This window comes from Syngnathoides biaculeatus, chromosome 12 (genome assembly GCF_019802595.1).
Source record: "Syngnathoides biaculeatus isolate LvHL_M chromosome 12, ASM1980259v1, whole genome shotgun sequence".
Taxonomy (NCBI): domain Eukaryota; kingdom Metazoa; phylum Chordata; class Actinopteri; order Syngnathiformes; family Syngnathidae; genus Syngnathoides; species Syngnathoides biaculeatus.
Genome location: NC_084651.1, coordinates 23,456,398 through 23,476,599, shown reverse-complemented (window position 1 = coordinate 23,476,599; position 20,202 = coordinate 23,456,398). Strand labels below are relative to the sequence as shown.

Genomic DNA, 20,202 nt, shown 5'->3' with positions numbered 1-20,202 from the left:
TCTCGTGTTAACATTTGAAGATCTTACAAAAAGTGGGGAACTATGCAATCTATGCAGAATTTGTGAAGGGAGTTTTTTACACCCCTTGTACGTACTACATTTTCCTTTTTTTTTCCTGAAAGGTCTATGCTGCCTTTGATACACTACTGGATCAAGTAGAAAAAAAATATCCTTTATCTGTACCTTTCTTCAAATCCTTACCAAAATGTAAGAGGCTTTTTCGTGACCTATGCACCACCCCAAATCAAAGGTTTGCAGAAAGCAATAATTTTTGTAATACAGTACTGCTAACTGCATATCATCCATGTTCTCTACCACTTAGGCACACTAAGGGTGTCTGTGTACTGGCGGCTTTTCCAGCTGACTCTGGGTAGGGGAAGGTGTACACCCTGAACTGGTTGCCAAACCATCGCAATAACTGTATAGCTTCTACTGTTTACCGTTTTACGGCTGTGAAATACATTATCAAAGCAACAAACTTATTTTGTAACACTGAGTAGAGATAAAATTGATAATCTTCTATAAAGCATTTATTAAGGTTTTGTGATGGTAACATTTTCTATCTGGGACAATTTGAATCATTTCTCATGCACTTTTTTGAAATCATGAAAAAAATTGAAGTTGACCAGTTGAATGGATTTCCAGTTTAATAATCTCTTATAAAAGTTGCTTTGTATTTAGAGACAACAGACCCTCTTTAAGCATTCGTTGTTGCTAATGTGAAATTGGGTGTGAACTAAACTGGACAAAGACTGAACTGCAACTTGTGTGTGCATGTGTGTGTGTGTTAATGCGGAGGTCAAAAAGGGTACAATAGGAGTTGTTCACATTCATTTCCGTGTGAAAGTGTAATTGGTTGCTTAGTGCGTGTGTGTGTGCGTGTGTGGGTGCGCGTGGGTGTGTCTGTGTGGGTGTGGGTGTGTGTGCGCGTGTGTGTGTGCACACATGCGCTGACCTGTGGGAGTGTGCTTGATGGCTAAACAGAAATTGAGACGTGTTTACATTGTAAACATGTTTTGAATGGGAGTTCAGACTGTGGAATGTCACATGCTGACAAGATGCTTACTGGACAACAATGTGAAGAGGAGAGGCTTCGTAGAAACCTTTAATTTTGCTTGTCTTTTGCCATTTTCTATGGTGAAAAAAATATTTGGATAGCCACCGACTGCAAGTTGTCTCACTGAAAAAGATGAGAGAGGTCCTTTGTTTTGATCTTTGGTACACTTCAACTGTGAGAGAGAATGCGGGGGAGAAAATCCAGGAAATCACATTGTATGATTGTTAAATTTATTTGTATATTCTTGTGAACAATATTTAAATGCCTACCAACCAGTAAGATTTCTGGCTTTCAAAGAGCTGTAACTTTATCCTTAAGAAGATTTTCTGTCCTGTACACGTTGCCTGAATTAATGGTACCTGTTTGAACTTCATAAAAGACATATGTTCACACCCTCAGCTAGTCAAACTCCAACCTCTTCATCATGGCCAAGACCAGAAAGCTTTCTTGGAACACCTGTGCAAGGCTGGGATGAGCTACTCCATAATAGACAAGCTGATTGGAATAAGAATAATGATGAGCAGGGATGTCATTGGATGTCCATCGCCTGTCTGATACTCACAAAATTTGCAGGGATCCATAAAGGGCAATCTACAGTGTGTCTTTTAACAACGCTATGCCTTAGTACTCGGGCATGGTGCTGGAAATCCATCCAGCCATCAACCATCAATTTTCTCCTTTTCCTCACTAGGGTTGTGGGCGTACTGGATCCTATCCCAGCTGTTTTTGGTCAAGAGGCTGTGTACACTCTGAAATATCCACCAGCCAATGGCAGGACACATCTACAAAACCATGTGCACTCACACAGGCAATGTAGAGTCTTCAATCAACCTACCATGCATGTTTTTGGGATGTTGATTGAAACAGGAGTACCTGAAGAAAACCCACACAAGCCTGGAGACCATGCAAACTCCACATATGCGGGATCAATATTTGAACCCCACAACTGTGAAGCAGATGTGCTAACCAATCGTCCACAATTCCACTTGCTGGAAATCCAGTGTATGATTATTATTTTTATATGTATAATTTTTTGGGGAACAAAACCACCCATGAATGGCGTAGGCGGAAAAGGGGGTTGCGTACAAGTGCCCAGTCATTTGGGAGTAGGATTGGGGGGAACATTTCCGTGACTTGAAAACAGACACACAAAAGATCATCGTTGTCGTTTATTTTTTTTTTTTTCCTATTCGGCTGTTAGATCAAGCAGAATGGAATTAAGGTTAGGGCTAAAATGGAACATATTCAGATTTTCTTGGATTTCAAAAATGTTCTTTATTTTAAATTTTTTTCTTTCAATTGATGTCCAAAATATATACAATAATAGTATTATTTCACATTGGAGGGTTTATTTTACATGTGAATTTTGAACAAAGTCCCCCTTTCACATCCTAAACTTTTAATTTACAATCCCATTGTAATATGGTGCTAAGACGCCCCGTAGCTCAGTGGTTAGAGCACTGGTTTGGTAAACCAGGGGTTGTGGGTTCATATCCCACTGGGGCCTCCACTCCCTGAGAAGGGTTGCGTCAGGAAGGGCATCCGGCGTAAAAATTGTGCCAAACATATATCTGCGTTCATCTGAGATGACACGCTGTGGCGACCCCGAAAGGGACAAGCCGAAAGAAACTTACTTATTGTAATATGGTGCTAATTTTGTCATGAGATCGTCGTCACATCTCTGTCGGGCCATTTATACATTACTCGTCCACTCACTGTTGTAGTGTCACCACTCCGCACTATTTGCATATCAGCAGCTGTTGACCAATGCTGGCCACTCGTGCTTGAGAGGTATCTGCACAATTTGCACTATTGACATTGTCCCAGATTATTGCACTACTAGCCCTTTTAAACAGCATACATTTCCTGAAGTCTCCGGTCCATTTGCATAATGGTCAGTACACTAGACTATTATTCTATTAATGTTCTCTTTGTTCTACTTTGAACTGCTCCAATTGCGAGAGGACTCAGGTATCATTTTGCACAATTCTCCCCCCAAAAAATGTACCTGCATTACCACTCTACTGGTAACCATTTGGTGCTCAGTGACTGGGGTATTATGTCTCAAAAGTATTCACTGTTAACTGACTTTTGTTGTTCTAGAGCAGCTCAGAAAATAAAGATGGTTCTGATGACAATTACCTCAATCACACACCCCGGACAACTGAGGAATGGCCCAACTTAACTCCCAACTTTGGACTCTTACCTATTGATCAAACACATAGAAAGGTTGTTGTAAACGTTCGTCTTGGCAGATCAACTGCTTATTATTCACTCCAACGTTTGTCCTCATTTGGCTTCAACTCAAGACGAACAGTTCTTAGACAGCCTTGTAGCTGGACATGTAAAGCTGACACAATGACATGGGCATCAAGGCATACATATGTAGTATTTCTGCAGAGTTAGAGTTCATAAAAAGTCAAAACAGATATTTATCTTCAGAGCTAGAAACCCCAAATGGAAGTCCACAGATTGCAGTAACTCTCAAATGGTAGCAGGTGTCTTAGCTCTCGCAACGTTCCCAGGTGGTTGAGAGAGTCCGTTTAGTCTGTATGTCCCTTCAAAAGAAGGTAATGAGTCTTTGATGTCTGTAATCCAGATTTTGAGGAAAACTGTTAATTAGTTTAAGATCCATTTGACAAAGGCCAGGCGTCCCCCGGTGGCCATCTTGTACAGCAGGGCAGCTTGGGGAAATCCACTTTATAAAGTTGTTGGTGGGGGGTTGCATTGCTATCTCGGTCATAGTCACTATAAAGTCATAGGATTTGGAAAGTGTGCTATCATTCTTGGTCCTTGGGGGTATTTTGGCTAAGGTATCCCACAGATACACCTTTAAGACACCTGGATAGAGTTTTAACCCTCTGTTGACCCATGTTGCATTTTTGCATATGGTACATTAGGGCCCCTTTTCAAGTTTACTGACTTGGCATTTGCAATTATTGACCAGTGTTGTACAATTTCAGATAACCTGGAACCCTGCTTGGTTAACAGATGGTTAAATTGCAAAAAATATATATATTGCCTAATACATCTCATTCAATGCATAGAAGAATTTCTCAATTGTACTATGTATTTCTTCATTTTCACAATGTATAAGTCATTACTCAGAATGCCATTATTGTTGTTCATTAAGTGTATGTGAAGGGTGTTCCTCAAAACGAGATGTAAAATGTTATCTAATGTGGTGCTTTAAGTCTTTTTTGCTCTCTGCTTATTAAGACAACTAATCGTAAACTCTCTTGTGTCTTCCAGGCCTCTATCGACTGTGTAAAGGGAAGAGCTGGCCAAGCCAGTAGAATCATGGAATACCTGCTCCTCACATTAGTTTTGATCTCAGTTATTGTTCTAAGTTTGTTGTATAAAGATGCCCTTCCAAATTTGCTTCACCAGACTGTTTGGCAGTCTGGGCTACTGTAAACATCCTTGACTGGAAGCTGGTGTTGGGTCTTGGGGCTTTCAGTCGGATGTTTGCAGCAGCCGCCTGCTAGTACCATCAGTCGACACCAGAAACTTATACTTATATGTAATAAACTTGATTCTTGGGATAACTGGGCATGTGAAATGTGCACCTACTGCAGTTGTCCTTCATGTGACCAAAACACGGGGAAGGGTCAAGTAAAGTATAATTTCACATGCAATTTTTTTTTCCAGATTATTCACTTTGGAGGTGCATGTCAGTTTTTCTGTAGGTCAAAGCAGGAACAATTTTCTGGTTTATGCGGCCCAAAGCTTGCACAGTGGCACCTCAATAAAATGGACCCCAATACAATGGATATTGAATAAAATAGACCAGAGAACAGAACAATGTGTCCAAAAATGTTTTCTAATTGTCATTTAAAATCCTGTTGACAAACTCTGTTCATTCCAGAACTGGCCGCTGTTGTTTACTGGTGTTGTGGTGCAGTCCATCAGCTCTGTCGGACAACACTCCACCTTTATTAGTTTGTTCTATTGAGGTTCCAGTCTACTACTAATCTCTCTTCCAACCATAAAGTAATTTTTAGCATGTCGGACAATTGCACAAATTCATTTTTCTTGTCATGTCAGAAGTTTCACATGTTGCAAAGCAGGAGAGGAAAAAAAATAATTTTTCTTTTGTATTCCCTGAATTCCCTTGGAGGAATATGTTGCCCAACATGGCAAAGAAAGGACGGTGACAATGTAATACATTCATTACAGAAATTACTCGAAAAGCAGGAATTTGACCAGCTTCTTGACAAGTACTATGAGTTGTATTTTGACACAATTTAAAATGGAAACTTTCCTTTCTTGTGAATATACACCCACAATACGTGGGAGATCGGGATTGAGCCCTCCTGCAAATGTGTGAAAATCACAGATTAATTGTCAGACACACTGTCAGGTTCACCAATCAGACATTCATTAAACAGGACAAAAAAGGAAGCAAAGGCACCAGTTCAAGTCTCGCGAGGAGAGAGGAGAAGAACTGTCTCGTACAATTCACCACTGCACTCTCTGATTATCCTCTCCTCTGCACCTCTATTTATTTAGTTTTAAGACACCCCTTATTTACATGGATGTTACAAAAAGGAGACGACAAGCAAAACAGTTGGAAACAAAGTGTACATGTTTGTTCATGTGCGTGTGCATGTGTGGAAGATTGCTGAATGCATGTGTGGTCATCATTTCTTTAACAGGCAGCAGTTCTAACAGTTGTGATGATTAGATGTTTTTGTTCTTGCTATCTCCTGCTAGGAGGCTGCCACGTTATCTAAAGCAGAGCAAAGCATTTCTTTATTGGAAGCAGATGTATGATAATTATGATGACAATTATTCCTACACACACCTAAAAAGGTTTAAAATTTCCTGTAGATGGCACAAGATGGTGAAAAAAGACAACTTTTGTCTTAATGAAACACTCAACTCTCTTCAACATATTTCCTTGGCATCAGGAATCTCGAGGATGGCAACAAAGCAACACTGTTACTGGCTTGATGTGAGTTTTTAGGTCAGTATTACTCAACTAAAGAAGTTTAGGTTCCTCCCAAATATGCAGCTATTCACCTTAATTCGTAATCTTTTTTTTTTTTTCCCACTTTTAGGTCATCTTGTGGATCCCGTGTGGGATTGCTGCTTTATTTTAGAGCCAAACTCAAAACTCAAACTCATAAAGCAAGCAAAAGTGATCCCAAAACAAAAATGGCAAACAAGCAGTTGCGCAGAAACGTGATCGCATGCCGCGACAATTGTCTGTTCAGAATATATGAAAGCAGCCTCGACATCTTGCGCTGCAAGAACACAGCTGAAACAAATAAACAAGCGGTGAAAGTTTGGATTCTGATTCGTCACACTGTGTGATACAGCACAGGACCACAGACATGGAAGGAAGGATGGAAGGAAGTAGGTGTGTGTGCCATTATTACAAACAACCTTATCTCCACATCCATCACAACGTGCTCTGCTTCTTGCAGGATTTCTTTAAACAGTTCTCATCTTCCTTCATAGAAGCAAGGAAACAGCTCATTCCGACGACTGCGCAACTCAAATCTCAACTATTTACATGTTGCATGAAAACGGGACTGAATCAGATAGAACTTCCTGGGTGTTTGTTCCTGTTGTTTTAGATGCAAATTACAAGTTGACTTCTTACTTAGAAGCAATGGCCTCTGAGTTGTAGAAAGTGTAAACATCCTACACTCTCGGCGTCCCCCCTCCCCCGGCAGCTGGGAGTGAGCCTGTTTGCGCTTTCTGCCTCAGTAATTCAGCTAAATGTTGGGACAGTGACCGCTCATGTCAAACACATGTTGTATGTTACGTACATGTGACGTCATACTTAGTTTATTCACTGAACCAGATAATGGATGGATAACTAAGGATAGCTTGACAAATGTGCTTTGTTTTAAATAAATCTGAGTATTAATACAATAAAGAATATGCGACTAATATCACACAAGATTGTTTATTACTCCCCCCTCTATTAATTAAATCAGTTTTACATGCATTAAGTCTCACTTTAATTTTCGCTTTATAAACAGTTATCTCATGTGTCTGTTTTTTTATTCAAAATAAAATGATCTGCAATATTTTTGGAGCATGGATTGTTTTTGTCTTTCATTTAACAAAATGGTATTGTGCTAATTGTCGTTTTGTTTTCCACTGTTTCGTCTGGTTACATATTGTAGTATACTGTACTGGTCTTGAATCTTGACATGTTAATTTTCAGTAAATGTGATGATTTTAGCATGTCTGCGTCAAAGTTGAGAGTTTCTGGTTTCTAGTTTTAGGTCTAGTCTTCCTGTGCAGAATTTGCATGTTCTCTCCGTGTTTGTGTGGATTTTGTGAATCACTACCCTAAGTCATTTTCATGAGTATATAAAATAAACTACAAAAGCCGACTGCAGTTGAATACCCTGCTATATTGCAAGTTTTCCCACTTAGAAATCATCAAGGGGTCTGAAATTTTCATCGTAGGTGCATGTCCACTGTGAGACAGATAATCTAAAAAGAAAAATCAAAAGATCACAATGTATGATTTTTTTTAATGATTTCTTTATGTGATATGGCTCAAATAAGTATTTGAACACCTGAGAAAACCAATGTTAATATTTGGTACAGTTGCCTTTGTTTGGAATTACAGAGGTCAAACGTTTCCTGTAGTTGTTCACCAGGTTTGCACACACTGCAGGAGAGATTTTGGCCCACTCCTCCACACAGATCTTCTCTAGATGAGAAAGGTTTCTGGGCTGTCGCTGAGAAACACGGAGTTTCAGCCCCCTCCAAAGATTTTCTATTGGGTTTAGGTATGGAGACTGCCAAGGCCACGCCAGACCCTTGACATGCTTCTTATGGAGCCACTCCTTGGTTTTCCTGGCTGTGTGTTTCAGGTCATTGTCCTGTTGAAAGACCCACCCACCACCCATCTTCAATGCTCTGACCGAGGCAAAGAGGTTGTTCCCCAAAATCTCAAAATACATGGCCCTGGTCATCCTCTCCTTAATACAGTGCAGTCATCCTGTCCCATGTGCAGAAAAACACCCCAAAAGCATGATGCTACCACCCCTATGCTTCACAGTAGGATGGAAGTCATCATTCGTCTTCCTCCAAACAAGGTTAGTGGAATTCTTACCAAAAAGTTCCATTTAGGTCTCATCTGACCACAAAACTTTCTCCCATGACTCCTCTGTATCATCCAAATGGCCATTCGCAAACTTAAGACGTCGTGCCTTGACATGTGTTGGTTTAAGCAGGTGAACCTTCCGTGCCATGCGTGATTTCAAACCATGACGTCTGTCCTAGTTTATTACCAACAGTCACCTTGGAAATGGTGGTCCCAGCTCTTTGCAGGTCATTGACCAAGTCCTGTCGTGTAGTCCTGGGCTGATTCCTCACCTTTCTAAGAATCATTGAGACCCCGGTAGTGTACTAAATAGATGGAAAGAATACTTTGAGAAGTTGATGAATGAAGAAAATGAGTGGAAATGATTACTAAGGGGGAAGTCAGAAAGGCACTACAAAGGATGAAAAATGGAAAGGCAGTTGGTCCTGATGACATACCGGTAGAGGTATGGAAGCAATTTGGAGAGATGGCTGTGGAGTTTTTGACCAACTTATTCAACAGAATACTAGCGGGCGAAAAGATGCCTGAAGAATGGAGGAAAAGTGTTCTAGTTCCCATTTTTAAGAACAAAGGGGATGTTCAGACCTGTGGGAACTATAGAGGAATAAAGTTGATGAGCCACACAATGAAGTTATGGGAAAGAGTAGTGGAGGCTAGACTCAGGACAGAAGTAAGTATCTGCGAGCAACAGTATGGTTTCATGCCTAGAAAGAGTACCACAGATGCATTATTTGCCTTGAGGATGCTCGTGGAAAAGTACAGAGAAGGTCAGAAGGAGCTACATTGTGTCTTTGTGGATCTAGAGAAAGCCTATGACAGAGTACCAAGAGAGGAACTGTGGTACTGCATGCGTAAGTCTGGTGTGGCAGAGAAGTATGTTAAAATAGTACAGGACATGTATGATGGTAGCAGAACAATGGTGAGGTGTGCCTTAGGTGTGACAGAGGAATTTAAGGTGGAGGTGGGACTGCATCAGGGATCAGCTCTGAGCCCTTTCCTGTTTGCAGTGGTAATGGATAGGCTGACAGATGAGGTTAGACTGGAATCCCCTTGGACCATGATGTTCGCAGATGATATTGTCATATGCAGTGAAAGCAGGGAGCATGCAGAGGAACAATTGGAAAGATGGAGACATGCACTGGAAAGGAGAGGAATGAAGATTAGCCGAAGTAAAACAGAATATATGTGCGTGAATGAGAAAAGTAGAGGGGGGAGAGTGAGGCTACAGGGAGAAGAGATAGCGAGGGTGGACGACTTCAAATACTTGGGGTCAACAATACAGAGCAATGGAGAGTGTGGTCAGGAAGTGAAGAAACGGGTCCAAGCAGGTTGGAACAGCTGGCGAAAGGTGTCTGGTGTGTTATGTGACAGAAGAGTCTCTGCTCGGATGAAGGGCAAAGTTTACAAAACAGTGGTGAGGCCGGCCATGATGTACGGATTAGAGACGGTGGCACTGAAGAAACAACAGTAAGCTGAACTGGAGGTGGCAGAAATGAAGATGTTGAGGTTCTCGCTCGGAGTGACCAGGTTGGATAGGATTAGAAATTAGCTCATTAGAGGGACAGTCAAAGCTGGATGTTTTGGAGACAAGATTCGAGAGAGCAGACTTCGATGGTTTGGACATGTTCAGAGGCGAGAGAGTGAGTATATTGGTAGAAGGATGCTGAGGATGGCGCTCCCAGGCAAAAGAGCGAGAGGAAGACCAAAGAGAAGGTTTATGGATGTGGTGAGGGAAGACATGAGGGCAGTTGGGGTTAGAGAGGAAGATGCAGGAGATAGGCTAAGATGGCAAAAGATGACACGCTGTGGCGACCCCTAACGGGACAAGCCGAAAGGAAAAGAAGAATTGAGACCCCATGAGGTGATATCTTGCTTGGGGCTCCACTCTGACTGAGATTGACCGTCATGTTTAGCTTCTTCCATTTTCTAATGATTACTCCAACAGTGGACCTTTTTTCACCAAGCTGCTTGGCAATTTCTCCGTAGCCCTTTCCAGCCGTGTGAAGTTGTACAATTTTGTCACTGGTGTCTTTGGACAGCTCTTTGGTCTTAGCCATGTTGCAAGTTTGAATCTTACTGATTGTATGGGGTAGACAAGTGTCGTTATGCAGCTAACGACGTCAACACGAGTGCATCTGTTTCAGTATAATACAGGGAGTGGAGGTGGACTTTTAAAGGTGGACTAACCCTAACCCGAATTTCAGACCCTTCCATGATTTCCAAGTGGGAGAACTTGCAATATTGCAGGGTGTTCAAATACTCATTATAATTTATGTCCAAAATTTAAAATGCCAAGCAAATACAGTAGCTAATAATGACTAAGCTAATAACACAATGATGGTTTAATTATAAAATCTAGTTTAACAATTTTGTCTAAAAACTAAAAAATGTGCAATTTTTTAAATCTGAATGTTAATGAACATAAATGTGAAGTTGAATAATTAGACCTTAACTATTTAATCTATACATCTAACTGTTTTGTTACTATGTGCTTCCTCAATACTTCTAAACAAACAAAAAAAAAATACTGTACTTCTATACGCTCCATTGAATTGCGTTGCTCTTGGGGCTCCTCTAGTGGTCGTGGTCTGCTTCTGCTTTGTTCTGATTCTGTATTTACTATTCAACCACTGCTTCTGAGCTATTACGGCTGTTATTAGTGCAGTTTATGTTGGTAAAGCATATTGGAACTGGTTTAAAAAAAAAAAAAGTTGTTTCAGTCCTTGATCAGCGAAAGGCTTTGTGAAATTCCTCTGACATCCCCACAAACACTGTGTAACATCTCTGATTGGCTGCCTTTCCGGACCAAACAACCTGTGTCAGGACTTTCCCGCCGAGCAGGAACTGACACACATTCACATACTTCAGACTTGATGGCATAACATAGAGCCTAGAGAGAAAAGGGAATATTAGGAGAAACTGACATATTATTTGTAATTTCAGTCAAATATGGAAATGTATTTTATGTCCACAAATATTGCTTGAAGTAAAAATGAAAGGCAGTACATTTTTAACACGAGTCAAACTCAAGGCCCAGGGGTCAGGTATGGCCCACGTCAATCAACTACATGTGCCTATTTAATGTTATTCTGGAACAAAATTTCAAAAGTCTTCACTTTGAATAACATTGAGAAATTGCAAACATTTTCAAATAAGAAATGAGATATGCTGACGTGTTTAGTGTTTTAACAATTTTCAACTGTCTGAAAACAAGCGGATGTAGTATAAATTGCTACGTTTGTTCAAGACCCCCCCTCCAAAAAAAAGGCAAAAAACCAAATACAAAAATAGGGCATATAAAAAAAATTCTTCTGCTGCATATGAAATATGATGAGGTGGTGGTACATTTACAGTATATGGTTCCACAGTCATAAAGGCTCTCGGGCGAAAACCAAGCTGAACTGCAAAAGATTATAGCCACACAAACAATATTATTTTTCATTGAATCACAAAATCATGGCGCAATGGTCAAGGAGGAAGTGAATTACCACAAATAAAGAGAATCAAATTAAATTGAAATATTCAGATCAATCTCACGCATTTTGGTGACTGCGTTTTCTCAGAACAATTACATATGAAAATATAAATACAGTTCAGTATTATTGTAAAATACAAAAGACAGTGCCAGCACGGAGGAGCAGCTCTCAAGCGTTGGCCTCACAGTTCTGAGGTCGAGGATTCAATCTCGCCATCCCCCTGTGTGGAGTCTGCATGTTCTCCCCATGACTGCGTGGGTTTTCTCCAGGCACCCAGATTTCCCCCCACATCCCCAAATCATGCAACATTAATTGGACACTCTAAATTGCCCCTGGGTGTGATTGCAAGTGCGGCTGTTTGTCTCCATGTGCCCTGCGATTGTCTGGCAACCAGTTCAGGGTCTACCCTGTCTCCTGCCCGTTGACAGCTGGCATAGGCTCCAGCACTCCCACGACCTTTTTGAGGATAAGGATGGATGGATGGACAATAGACAGTATATCCAGTGTTGGTATGACACGGCAGCGCCACGGCGGTAGCTACCTAGTTAAACACTTAAAACCTAGAAACATATTTTGTTGTTGATACAAATTTTGAATTGCAGTAAAACCATGAAATTAGTAAAAATTGCGAAACCCAGCACAGTGCACTACAGTACACGTTACCTAGTATGCAGGGATCTGTTTACTCTTTCACTACTTTCAGGGAGAGGGATTTACTATCCATTGTGGATTTTTCTCTCTAGGTAAAAACATGCATCTCGGTTATTTTATTTAAACAATTGCTTGAGTGTAATTACTCCCAATCAAGGATGGAAATAATAAAAAGAATATCCTAAAACCAAATAGTGTGTGAGGAGGCAGGATACCAGGAACATGAAGACAGGAAGTGCATGGAGATGCCATCTGTTGTTGGGAAAGAATTTAGAGGAAAGTGGCAATTTCACAGACACACACAAACACTGTGTAAAGGAGGCGAGTGTGTTATTGGATTTGCGGAATCGGAAGTAACAAAATAATTCTAACGCATGGGTAAAATTAGAGTTAGATGAAAATTTGGATAATTGCAGACTATACGTGCCTTTACCTTTATAAATTACTGCAATGCACTAAAGAAATGACTCATTCGATGAACAAACATTTTGGGCAGGTTTTCCATCCATTTTATTTGTGCGACTCCAACTCAAACCTGCTACCTCCATGTGATGTGATATAATTGAGTTGGTCCAAATTAAATTTAGTAATTTCATATTATGCGATATAATTGAGTTTGTCAAAAGCATATCCTTGAAATACAGTTCAAGTAAAAAATTATTTAATAGGCCTAAATCAATTCAAATCAGCCCAATTAAAATTACTAGAGGTAGCAAAATTATTTCAATACTTAATTTAACCCCTCCAATTCCATTCATAGCACAAATGTATTTCTTTTTTTTTTTTATTCAAAATCATTGAAGTACAGTATACATTGTCCAGAAATTTTTACATTGGGACAAAGATTGAATACTCCATTGAACAATGAAAATTCTGAAAGTACTAATCCAGAGGAAATTTATTTTATTTGTCTATCATACAAATGTAAATAAAATTTCACCCCAATTTTTTTTTTTTTTAATTCTCAACACAACAGAAATGAAATAAATTAACGCCAAAGTGCACATTTTCTTTGGAACCCGAATGCCTCCGATGTCTGTTTCAAACGGAGGCTCTGTTGAAGCTGCTTCCATGTGACATCACATGTAGAACACCCCACTAAACACAATGGCTTCCTATGAAGACAATCATATATGCTGCGAGTGAGATCTCGAGGACATAGACTGCAGTGAAGAAGTTTTTATGGAATGCTCTGTGGAAGAGATAGGAACTGAAGAGGAGGAATTTTCTAATGCTTCCCATGTTCGAAAAACAGCTGTAATTCAACCATACAAGTATGTTCAAACCGGAGTCGACGAACGCAACACAAGTACAGGATTCGGCGAGACCTGACCAAGTTGACATGGAACTTCACACCCAAAACATAGACTGGTATGTGCCTCAAGAAATCTACATACACCTTGTTGACGAAATAATCTAAATTTAAACGTCTGATGCTGCTGGCACACAACAGTGAGATGTTTGTGGTTGTACTAGCGACTGAGTAGGTGTAAAACAAAAATTGAAACTGTTGGACGCTTTTTTCCTCCACGTGTTCATTTAATTTCAGGTAGTGAGAATGTTGGTTTTCCAAATAAAGGCTGGAGACGATGAACAGTTTCTTCAAAGTTTTTTACTTAAAGAATATTCCGGGCACTTATGAGTTACAGACAATTGCTGTAGAGAGCAGATCACAAGTGCAAAGGTACAGAGAAAGCACACATCTTTTATCTTGTCAGAAGGGCAGACCATGAGCAGTATCAAACCTGTGGCATGACATCGGGGGTTTCTGCTTAGACGAGTTTTTGTCTCAACCGGTTCTCGCTGGCAATGGGTTAGTGTCCAGTATGCAGTTCAGCAAGGTTAGCCTACATGCAGAGATGCAGATATCACTCAAGTACACATCTGGCTACAGAACAGAGCCCCACTGAGGACATGAGGAAGTTATGCACTCATGACTAAGTATGGGCATAAGACACAATTCAGTCCCCCTTTCCCCGACACTTGAAATGAACAAAATTAAAGATAGGTGCCAGTGGTGTCATCGTCCTGAGTGGGTGGTGCATCGGGTTTAGGGCCTTTTCCTCTGGGAGGAGTCAAGCTGGGGCACAGTCGGCTTACTTGTCAAATGATCTCATCAACTGGTACCAGTCGGCACTGGAGAAGACGTGGTTTTCCGGTTGTCATCGGGTGGAGGGATTGCTGAGCCTGAGGTGGATCTGGCGAGTCGTGTAGACGAGATGTGGAATCACGTCCCCCTTTCCTGCAGGATGTACTGCTGTGGCTGTCCGCTCCGTGACCTGGAAGGAACATGTACACCTAGGTTCAGACCATTTTCGTTTAATTACTTTTAATTTACTTAACTGAACCGTATCGTTCGCGTTGAAGCTGCTCGGCCCAAGTTAGCCTAGCACGCTAACAACCTTACCTAATCCCTTACATCCACATATCTTTTGAATCGTCATTTCCATAATATTTTCACACAGGTAGTATGTGATTTGTGCACCTGATGTGCTGACTGTGTTTATTTGATATCTTTTATCTGACTTTAACATAGATTAAGTAGTATGTAAATTGTGTATTTTATTGGTTGACTTTGTATTTTTGATTGCTTTTATCTGACTTTAACATAGACCAGGTAGTGTGTGAATTGTGTATTTTATGTGCTCACTTTGTTTATTTGATTGCTTGTTTTTGTTTATCTATAGCCCGAAGGGGTGCACAATTCCTGATCCTTCTGTAGGCCGGTTCCAAGCCCGGATAAATGCAGAGGGTTGCGGCAGGAAGGGCATCTGGCGTAAAACTCTGCCAAAACACATATGAGCGTTCATCAAATGAGTCCCATAACGGAAAGGTCGTGGCCCGGCCTAACTACGCCCACCCCCGGCACTGTTATTCTGCAAGGCGTAGGTAGAAATTCAAGTAATGTAGGTCAAAGACAAAAAGAGAAGGAAAGCGACTTAGTCGGCGGAAGATGGAGAGAGATGCATAGTCCCTACAACTGTGTGTTGGGACTAAGTATCTGCGAGCAACAGAATGGTTTCATGCCTAGAAAGAGTACCACAAAAGCATTATTTGTCATGATCCTGCCGCTCCAGCCCGGGCTGTGCGGGTGCCCGCGCGGTTGCGCTGATTGGGAGGCGCACACCTGCGCCTCATGTGTGCTGATTATCCTGTGTATTTATATGACCCCGAAGACGACTGGTCCGCGCCAGATCGTTGAGCTTCATGCCCCGTTCGAGTACTTCCGTATCCCTGATCGTCAACCCGTGTGTATCAACCTCCACCTGTTCTCCGACCGACTGCGTAAGCCTGACTCCTTTGACACTTCTGCCTGCTTTGATCGTTCTCCTGTGTACCGACTCCTGCCTGCCCGCTCACCTGCTCTCTTCGCCAGACGTCCCAACTACTTCTGCTGCATCTGACTGCTTGCCCGATCTGCAACCACTGAATTATAAACGTTTCTCCACGAACTACCTTGCATCTTCTGAGTCCTGCATTTGGGTCCTACTTCCGTTCCGATGGGTCGTGACATTATTTGCCTTGAGGATGCTCGTGGAAAAGTACAGAGAAGGTCAGAAGGAGCTACATAATGTCTTTGCAGACCTCGAGAAAGCCTATGACAGCGTATCATGAGAGGAACTGTGGTACTGCATGCGCAGGTCTGGTGTGGCAAAGAAATGTGTTAGAATAGTACAGGATATGTATGAGGGGAGATGGCAAGGTGGCTCAGCTGGTAGAGCGTTGGCTTCACACTTCTGAGGTCCCACGTTCAATACTAGACCCGCCTGTGTGGAGTTTACATGTTCTCCCCGTGCATGCGTGGGTTTCCTCTGGGCACTCCGGTTTCCTCCCCCATTCCAAAAACATGCAACATTAATTGGACACTCTAAATTGCCCCTAGGTGTGATTGTGAGTGCGGCTATTTGTCTCGATGTGCCCTGCAATTGGCTGGCAGCCAGTTCAGGGTCTACCCCCGCTCGTGCCCGTTGATAGCTGTGACTCCCCGTGACCCTCGAGAGGATAAACGGTGAAGAAAATGGATGGATGGATGGATGGATGGATGGATAGATAGATAGATATATATGGGCAGCAGAACAGCGGTGAGGTGTGCCGTTGGTATGTCAGAAGAATTTAAGGTGGAGATGGGACTGCATCAGGGATCCACCCTGAGCCCCTTCCTGTTTGCGGTAGTAATGGATAGAATGACAGATGAGGTTAGACTGGAATCCCCTTGGACTATTATGTGTATATTATGTGATCTGCAGTGAAAGCACGGAGCAGGCAAAGGAACAATTAGAAAGATGGAGGCACGCTCTGGAAAGGAGAGTAGTGAAGATTAGCCGAAGTGAATCAGAATATCTGTGCGTGAATGAGAGGGGTGGAGGAGGAAGAGTGAAGCTCCAGGTAGAAGAAATAGCAAAGGTGGATGACTTCAAATGGTTGGGTTCAACAATACAGAGCAATGGAGAGTGTGGTAAAGAAGTGAAGAAACTGGTCCAGGGTGGAACAGTTGGCAGAAGGTGTCTGATGTTTTATGCGACAGAAGAGTCTCCGCTAGGACGAAGGGCAAAGTTTATAAAACAGTGGTGAGGCCGGCCATGATGTACGGATTAGAGACGGTGGCACTGAAGAAAAAACAGGAAGGATAACTGGAGGTAGCAGAAATGAAGATGCTGTGGTTCTCACTTGGAGTGAACAGGTTGAATAGGATTAGAAATGAGCTCATCAGAGGGACAGACAAAGTTGGATGTTTTGGAGAGAAAGTTTGAGAGAGCAGACTTCGATGGTTGGACATGTCCAGAGGCGAGAGAGTGAGTATATTGGTGGAAGGGTGCTGCGGATGGAGCTGCTAGGCGAAAGAGCGAGAGGAAGACCAAAGAAAAGGTTGATAGATGTTGTGAGGGAGGACATGAGGACAGTGTGTGTTAGAGAGGAGGATACACGAGATGGGCTTAGATGGAAAAAGATGACACGCTGTGTCTCTTTCCGGTGGGACATGCCCGGAACACCTCACCAGGGAGGTGTCCATGAGGCATTCGAATCAGATGCCCCAGCCACCTCATCTGGCTCCTCTCAATGCGGAGGAGTAGCGCCTCAACACTGAGCCCTGCTGGATGACCGAGCTTCTCACCCTATCTTTAAGGGAGGGCCCAGACACCCTGCAGAGGAAACTCATTTCGGGCTCTTGTATCCAAGATCTTGTTCTTTCGGTCACGACCCACAGCTCATGCCCATATGTGAGGATAGGAACGTAGATTGACTGGTAAATAGAGACCTTCGCCTTTCGGCTTAGCTCCCTCTTTACCACAATGGACCGATACAAAGTCCGCATCACTGCAGATGCTGTAACGATCCATCTGTCTATTTCCCGGTCCATTCTTCCCTCACTCGTGAATAAGACCCCAAGATACTTGAACTCCTCCACTTGGGGAAGGATCTCATCCCCGACCTGGAGAGGGCACGCCACCCTTTTCCAACTGAGGACCATAGTTTCGGATTTGGAGGTGCTGATTCTCATCCCAGCCGGTTCACACTCTCGAGTGACAGCTGGAGATTATGACTTGATAAAGCCAACAGAACAGGTTGTCAAGAGGTGACTTCTGAATTTCAGTGCGGAGTGAGTTTTCTTTCGTAGTCTTTTGTACACAACAATGCGGTTCTCTTCTGAACAGACCTTAAGCCATGTTTACTCCTTCATGAGTAAAGAGAATATGTGGTTGTGTAAAAATTGCTTAAATTTTCCTCTCTCCTCCTCCGGTCATAATGAAAGCTCAACTTGTGACGTACTGGACTGTATTCTGTGATGTTTTCTGAATCACTCTGGCTAGAACAGTTACAAAAGAAGTGCAAATTGAATGTCTTTGCACATATTTTTCCAATGGAATTGATGCATACAGACAAGCTTGTCAATTTCCTCCTTCCCCTTTCTGATAAAGAGCAGTAGAAACACTGCTGATCTTTTCAGACACGTCAAGATAAAACAGGTGACTGTAATCAGCAATTGCAAGAGCTGCAGGAGTGGAAATATGTTGTTTCAAGGAGATGAAGGAAGTGTCTGCTTCTGTGGTGTTAGAAAGATTGCGCATCCCTTGTTCATTGACCATCCGTGAGTGTGTGAGAGAGTTCAGCAAAGTTTGGAACATGATGCCTCGAGTAGTTGCAAAGACCGAGGAAGGCCAGCATGGTTTTGACATTTGTTGGTTTTGGGTGATGCAAGATATCGCCTTTTTGAGACTGAGACATTCCTATGCCATGGTGTGAGCTCAAGGAGACTGTGGTCGGGGAATCTGGAATTTGGACTTGGAACACTTCAGTCCAACAGAGGCCAAATGAGAAAGCAAAGACCAAGTGGCTTCGAGACAAGAAGTTTCAGATGTAGCCGCCAGAAAGATGTCATCCACATACTGCACCGGGAGAACCCCATGAGGCACTTCAAGTGGAGACAGTAAGTGACGAAGACAGTCATTGAAGAGTCCAAGTGAAAGGATGAAGCCTTGAGGGAGGCAATTGTAGGAATAGCAAACACCATTCCAATTGAAAGCAAAACATTGCTGAGTTGAAGGATGTAGCGGAATGCAAAAGAAAGCATTAGCCAAATCAATGCAAGTGAAATGAGTGTGGGCTGATGTAATTTGGGACAATGCTGGGTGCGGGTTCGGGATGGGCAAAGCTTTTCAACAGGTAACATGGGCGTGTTAAATCAGAGTCAGGAATTTCACACAACAGTCCTGCTTGGACCAAGCCATCAATTGCTTCTGTAATGCCAATTATCCCAGCCTCTTTTACAGAGTATTGGGGAACATATATTTGTCCTAGTTTCATCTGAAACACAACAGGTGAGACGTTGCAGAGGCCAACATCAGTAGGATCCATGGACCACAGTGATGTGGGAAGGGAATCAAGAAGTTGACCAGCAAAATCGCTGTCGGTTGTTTCACGTCCATGCTGCCTATCCAGAAGCTGGTGCTCCAAAACAGAAGTGGGTAAAAATGTGTTAGACTGAATCCATTAAGCATCAAGTGACTAGGAAAAGAGCAATAGTTAGTGAAATGAATTTTGCCAATCAGTGGCCTGTGTGCATGACAGGACAAACGGACCAAGATCCTTCGCTGTGTGCTGAGGCGAGACCATCTAGGAGACATGTGGGTGAAGGCATAGAAGGATCCAGGGGATCCACCATCATCTACCATTTGAGTTGTTCAGGATTCAGGAACACCGAAAAGGTGACACCTGGTTTGCCTGCAAACAAATCACTCATATTCAATTCCCATATGTTGTTTTCAATTTCCTGAAATGCCATAGAGCTCATCATAGAGCTGTCATACTACAGAGTGGAATGCATTCAATAAGTTACCGTATAATAAGATCTGAGGTTATGAACCAAAGGTGACCAGAGAATCCAAAAGTATTCAGCTTCGAGCCAACCACTGGAGTCAATATCCACTCTTGCCCAGTAGATGTCGGCAGCGGTGCAAGCCACAGGACATTGTTCAACAAGCAGGAACTAGGAGGTGGCACCGCAGGCAGAGAACCAGGAGGTGTTAAAAATTCCAGGAGTCCATCAGGGCTGCATTTGACGAGAGGGTATGTGACGATGAGGAGTTCTCTGCCAAAAAATTGACTGAACAGTTTGGTGCAAACACAAAAGAATGCAAAAGAGTCTTTGACTGTTGGTTTGGCTCTTTTGGGGTTGGTTGTAACCTCCTCGATTGTAGCCATGTGCTCCATCCAGACGCTTGAGGTCGTTGTCTGCACTCGCGGGCCCAATGACCAGGCCATCCACAATTGAAGCACATGTTACAGCCACCATGGGGCGAACCTCGACACATGAATGAACCTGCTTGATACATCATGCACTCGGAACCGACAGAGGGAGATGAGATCAGAGCAAGAGCGGCTTCTTCCTGTTTTTTTAGATTTTGCAACTGCAAGATGGCAGGTTGGGTTTCTGTAGTTTT

At 42.4% G+C, this 20,202-nt stretch overlaps 1 long non-coding RNA gene across 2 annotated transcripts in view; it reads left to right on the top strand.

The window, feature by feature from the left end:
- LOC133510173 (uncharacterized) overlaps window positions 1-7,413 on the top strand; it is a 31,702-nt gene extending 24,289 nt beyond the window's left edge. Inside the window, exons 2-5 of one of the 2 annotated variants that reach the window (XR_009797542.1) lie at window positions 4,310-5,050; window positions 5,774-6,026; window positions 6,121-6,422; window positions 6,490-7,413. This is a non-coding gene — a long non-coding RNA (uncharacterized LOC133510173). Of the gene's footprint in view, window positions 1-4,309; window positions 6,027-6,120; window positions 6,423-6,489 lie in introns of both variants that reach the window. The other variant, XR_009797541.1, reaches the window with a different exon arrangement.
- Window positions 7,414-20,202: the final 12,789 nt, after the last annotated feature.